This window comes from Coloeus monedula (genome assembly GCF_965178545.1).
Source record: "Coloeus monedula genome assembly, chromosome: 3".
NCBI classification, from domain to species: Eukaryota; Metazoa; Chordata; class Aves; order Passeriformes; family Corvidae; genus Coloeus; species Coloeus monedula.
The window spans coordinates 16,206,956-16,213,497 of NC_138783.1; positions in this window are offsets into that span (position 1 = coordinate 16,206,956).

Here is a 6,542-nt window from a genome sequence, read left to right on the forward strand (position 1 = left end):
GGAAGGAAGATGCTGGAGCTGTCTGAAAGTTGTTGCGGTGATCAGGGAGATCCAAAGGTGAAGAAAGACCACGGTGCTGGAGAGGAGTGGCCAGAGGAGAGTGTTGGCTGTACATAATTGGCTTTCTTTAAGGTCAGTTTTATCTCACAGACTGGAAAACAGACTTGATCCCTCAGGGACCTATATAACCCAGGAGGGAAAAGTCAGTGCCTGGGCTTGTATTAAATATAACATTAAGAACTTTAATTCATAGGCATCTTTACAGCCAGGACTATTTTAGGGGGCTCAGCATAATGAGAGGTCCCATCTCAAGAAGCCAGAGCTGTCTCTGAGAGAAACATTGTAACTCAAAAAGCTTTTGTGCCATTTCAGCCTCACACAGAGCTGTCTGGAGGATTAAAACTCCTCTGATGCTACACAAGGCAGGAGAAGCCTAAAGAAAAGTGTTCAAATCAACCAAACCAAACAGTGTTTAGGTTTGAGCTCTTTAGCTTGGAACTGGCTCAATTGCAGGCACCTCCAAGGCACCCTCAATTGAGGGACCTCTGAGCTGTCACCTCAATATAAGGACCACTTAAAGCTAAAACAACACTCTATGTTTCCTTCCAGCATGTCCACTCCCTACTTACACAGCTGGCTTTGATCTGAGAAACAAGCTCAAGGAGAAGAGATATATCCAATTGCCTTTCTTGCAGAAATTTCAAATGTCACCCTTTTTAGGACTTACATGGAAATTCTAAAGAAAATACAGTAAGAAATAAAAGTGTGGTGCTTCGGTATTCCCCTTCTGCCTGTCACTTCCTCCCACCTCTTCCCTCCTGATCTCTCCTGTATTTCTGTTGCCAGAGGCTCTAATCTGGATTTGCCTTACTTAGCAGGTTCAGATCATGAGGCTCAGAAGAAAACCTCTGATGACTGATGTAGCGGGTTCAGCTCATAAACCAGGCAGAAACACCAACTGAGTGTAGTGGTTTGGTTCGAAATATCCATTACTTGCTTATTTTCCTTCTGTGAGATAAGAATTAGGAGAAAGCAAAGCAGGCACAAAACTTAAAAGAATATAATAAAGTTTATTAAACAGAACTAAAAGGAAAAAAAGTCAGAATCAGACTAAACCTTCAGAACACTTTCCTCTCCCCACCTTTCTCCCTTCCCCCACTGACAACGTAAAAAGACAACCCTTGAGATTATCAGTCAGTTTACCATCCCTATAATAATCTTTTTTCAGTTCACTTAGGGAGAGGATTCTCTCTTGCTCATGCTATGGAGACATCTCCACAAGAAACAGTTCTCTTGTGGCTTCAATGTCACAGCAAGACAGCCACCCGGGATGGTTCTCTGCTCGCATGTGAAAATCCTTTCCCTCAACTTACAGCTTTCCCCACAACTGCTTTTGAGGGTTCAATCTTTAGCTAATGAGGTACCATGTTAAGGATGAGCCGTTCAGAAGCAAAAGATTCTCTTCACTTATCTCTGGGATCATCTTCATCTCTAGGATCAGAGGTCTTCCTCCGTGGGAGCAAGGCTCTTCATCACTTTCATCTCTCTCTGTTCAAGCATCTCATCAAATCACAGCTACTTCAACATTTGCTTGTTTCAGCACAGATACTTTTGCTCATGATTGCAGTTTGAATGCTCCACCCCCCATGCTTCATGAAATTACAACAGGTTCTCTGATGTATCATAGTCCATCACCATAGCTTTACAACAGAATTTCAGCTTCTATGTTTGAAGCATCTCCTCTTTCTCCTCTCTCGGGGTTTCAGCTCTTCCTTCTTCACTGACTTTGGTGTCTCTATGGTGTTTTCTACACGTACCTTCACCTTTCCTCTTCCTCTGACTCGGGAGAGGATTGATGTCTGTAGGTTTCATCTGTTCTGGAGAATCTTACAGCACTAAGAGAGTTAATCTCACCTGGGCCTTGCAGCTGGAATTCTCCTCTCTAGGTTGTTGGTCACCTAATCTCTGCCAGGCAGTAGCCTCAGATGAATTTCGGCCACATTAGGTGAGGGCCGGCCTGGCCGAACCGCACCGCGGGGCCACCTGCATGGAGCAGGGCTGCGAATGGAACAGGGCTGCGGATGGAACAGGGCCGCACGGCTCAAGGATGGCTGTCTCCCGGCCGGCCTGGGCCGCACTGAGGGGGCTGCGCCAGGTGTCCAGCGAGCCGAAGCGTCTGAGATCTTAGCCAAGCCGTGCTGTGGCTGACCCGGCCGACCCAGCCGAGCACCCAGCCGAGCAGGGCCCAGCCTGGCCCCGCTGGGCCGCGCCGCGGCCTCCCCCCCCCCCCCCCCCCTCCACCTGTCCAAAAGCCAGAAGCAAGAGAGGCTTCTTGGGGTTTGTTCATTCTTAAATGTGGATCACAAAGGTGTGTCAAGCTTCTTAAGTGGCTTAAAAATGTTGCCAATATTCAAACTAGCCAGTTGATTGGTTCTGTCGGGTCTAGAGGAAGCTGTAAGCACCTCTTTGCAAAGAATCACTTCTGTGGCTGATGGAGCCCTCCTTAACTAAAAACCCAAACTGTGCTAAACCATGACAACTAATGAATACAAAATATGGACTAGTTCTGGACTAGTTCTCCAAGAGGAGGAAAGCCAAGCAAAAAATTTTTTGCCCTTCTTCAGCTCTAGTGCTGCAAAGTTGTTTTACTGCCCTGAGAATGGGATTAAAAGATTGCCTGCTGTTGCAAACAAAATTAAAAGGTTTTCTGCCGTTGCAGAAAAATGTGTGTTTTTCTGCTCAGGGAAAGATTTGCCGCCTTTACTTCAATAAAGTCCCAAAATGTGGTGTGCTAAACATCCCTCCCTTATGGCATACCTTTCAAGAAAGGTGCTCAGGGAAAGATTTGCCGCCTTTACTTCAATAAAGTCCCAAAATGTAGTGTGCTAAACATCCCTCCCTTATGGCATACCTTTCAAGAAAGGAAATAAAATTGCAAGTGCATCTGAAATCCACCACTTTACATTAAAAAAGCAAACAAAGAAGCAAAGACAAAACCAAATCAAAACCAAGAAATTACTTTTTTTTTTGTTTTCTTTTCCATTTAAACATTTGGAACACTAACATTTAAAACATTTAGAAAACCACGGGTCTCCTCACAAATACGGGCACTTATTTTTTGGGATAATCTGTTAGTTCTGTCTGACTTGTACCCAATGAATTCCTTTCTGCACCTCCCATCATGTGAGCTCACCTCTTGACACAGCCTTTCTCAGAGGAACCATCTGACACAGGATTTTGGCAAACCACCTTGTTCAGGTTATAAAAACCCATCAGTGAAGAAATAATCTGCAATGACCAACAAGGCAGGAGGGTATATATTGGATTTAAGAAATTATTGAGTATGATTCATCCATTTTTCAAGCTTGTGCTTGGTTTTACTCCTACCCATCTCCTGACCTCAGCCCCCTTGGAGATGCTAAGCCATTACCTTTGGGCTGGCAACCTACTGAGCCACCATATCTCTGGGGTACAGGGGGCTTGTGTGCTTCAAGCAACACATGACCTTCAAAACAGAGAATACACTTATCAGGAGGGAAAACACCTATAATATCAGGTAGTTGTGAGCCAGCATCTTGGGTGTCAGGATACAAAATAATTCCTGTGAGCTAAAGGGATTAATGTTTTATTAGATTATAAGAAAAAGTACAAGCCCAAACACGATTTCAATGAGCAACTCAAGGTGCACAGAAAAGCACTACAGCAAGGATTTGAAACCACTTGGGTTTATGAAATGCTTGCAGAAAACCATGAATGCACAGAATATTATGCATTCACAGAAAACTGTGCATGCACAGAAGAAAAATAATGCAAAGAATAAAAATTCATGCCTAATTCTTGGTGAAGAAGGTTTTCTGATTCCCTAGAATTCAAGGGGAACAAGTGCTAGCAAGCAATGCTTTTATCTTCACCACTGCCAGCAAGGGCAGAACTTGGTTGCTCATCACAAACAAAATCTTCATGGACAAGGATGCATGTGGATGCTGAGGAACTCAGCTCCACATCACAGAGTACTTTGAACTGAGAGACCAGTGCTGCATTGTCAAGAGCACGTAAACAGGGCTGTGATGTCAGGATTTTCATAATTGTTCACAAAGTGCTTAGCTTCTACCTTCTGAGAGGGAGATCCTCTAAGCTGCCATGTGGCAGGATCGCCTAGGAACGCTAAGATAATTTTCCTCATCAGCAACCCCAAAATCTCGAGATGCTCACTTGCTAAAATCACAGTGTGTCCCTGAGAGGAGGGAATGAGCTGGGTGCCAGATTTTTCCACGCTGTGTTTTTGACATTACCTACAAATCCCACAGTGTGCCTTGCTTCCAGGAACTGTCAAGCACTTTAAAAGTAAATAGGATACATAATCCCTGGAGAGATAGAGCAGGAGCTCCTTTAACCTCTCTGTTGATGCTGGGCTACTGTCAACCCAAGATCACGAATGTCACAAGGCCAGAGAGCAAGAATAAGCATGACCTGTGGCCCAAATTCCCAGGTCATCTAGATCCATGTGATTTGTGGCTGGAGAGAGGAAGACTGTGGCAAAGGTGAGACCTAGTTCCTCCTGAATCATATAATAGCTCACCACCCTCATTGTAAAAAACTTCTTCCTTATATCTAATCTAAATTGACCGTCTTTTCTATGAATACTTATATTTAAACATAGAGGGGGAGAAAGAAGAATATCAATCTAGGAAGAAATAGGTCAATCAAGTTGAAATTACAATTATTTTAAAGCAAGCAAGCAGAATGGTTAAATTCTTATTTAAAAATTAGAAATGTAGAGGTGATGACCAGATTTGACAGTTATTTAGTACAAAAATTGTTCCCTTCCTTGGAAAGTGCAAATGACACAGAAAAACGATAGTGATCCATTATCCCCATGGCTGAGGAGTCCCTACAGCCTCACGTCCTCTTTCAGTGGCCATCTCTCTTAGTCTCTATTTCCACTCTCCTTCCTTCTTAGCCTGCTACTCTATTTGGCATCAGTTCCCTTGTAGAAACCCTTGCAATCGTGTTGTATCAGACCTCATTGTGTCTGGGATGTCCACATCCTTTGGCCAAAGACTGAGATGGAATGGATTTCACATCTTGCTGAGAGCATGTGTGCAGCAGCACAGAGGTCACTGCAGCCCTGGCACAACACAGTGATGATAGGATGTGCTGCTGGTTCTCCCTTGCCAAACTTTAGGGCTGGCTGTGGCTGGAGCAGCAGGAAAGGTTAATCTTTGTTGAAAGCTTTATTTGGGTAAGGAGGCCTTCTACCACTTCACTTTGTATTGACCAGTGCAGAGCATTAGGAGTATTAGAAGCATTAGAAGCAATGAAACCCAGTAATAAACAAAGCAATTGGACACTGATATCTGTAAGAAGGAAGAAATATTCATCACTTCCTAGCAGGTCACGCTAAAACTAGCCTCATGAAAGATCGTCAGAAGCCTATTAGCTAAGGCACATCCTGCGGGAAATCTTCTTAGAGCAGTGGAAGTGACAATGTAGCTGATATTACTGTTCCCAGCACCGCAGTCATAGAGAAACAAGGCTGGGAAGGGGTATTAAGAGGTCAGTGCGGCCATGCCCTTTATCTCAAGGAAGGATCAAGTCCATGCATGTAATGTGTCACCACACAGACACGGTGTTAATATGCTCTTGAAGACTTTCTATGATAAAGATGACACAACCTTCTCAGAGGATTTATACCTAACCCAAATTTTAACTCAAATTCTCAAGGATGAACTTTGGCTCTTGGCTTTTTTTCCCCATCCAGTATGGGAATGAAGATAAGATTATTCCCTTCTCTGTCTGTCTTCATGTCATCACATGTGATGTCTTCTCAATCCACAGTTTTTCAGGCTAAACCATGTTTATTTGATCAGCTGGATCCAGTAAAATCTCCATAATAATCTCTATCAGAATGGGTGCTTGATTGTACACAGACATGTATATTTTGATGATCATCTCACCTTCTGGAGTTGGACAACACAGGGTTGTTGGAGGACACATGAGGACTTCCATGAGTCTGAAAATAGTCCAGCACAAAAAAGTTGATAGAAAATGGCCTGTGAAAGGAGGATTTCCCTTCTTCCCATTTATACCCCAAAGCTGTTGATCTGTTCTTGGGTGTCCTCAAAACACTGGTCCATATTTGGCCAAGAAATTTCTCATATGGCAGATCATTGAAAAGATCTGCAACATAGTCTAGTTGAAGATGTCCCTACCCATGGAAGAAGGGGGAGTTGGAATAGATGGTATTTCAAGGTCCCTTCCAACCCAAACCATTCTACGATTCTATGATAAACATTGTTTAGAAGACTCCAGAAAAATGGGAAGAGATGAAGAGCCATTGAAAGGCTCTGTAGAGAGTAAAGACAACCTCTGGTGACTAGATTAGTGTTTTGTCCTTCAGCCTATAGATGGCACCAAGAAGTACCACTCTTATTCTGCACTTCCTGGCCTGTTCCTGCAGCCGTGGGGGTGCACAAGGAGCATCTGCAGAAAGAGTCTTGTTGCAGTCAGTGAGACTCCCTGGTGAATAAAGGGTTGCAAGA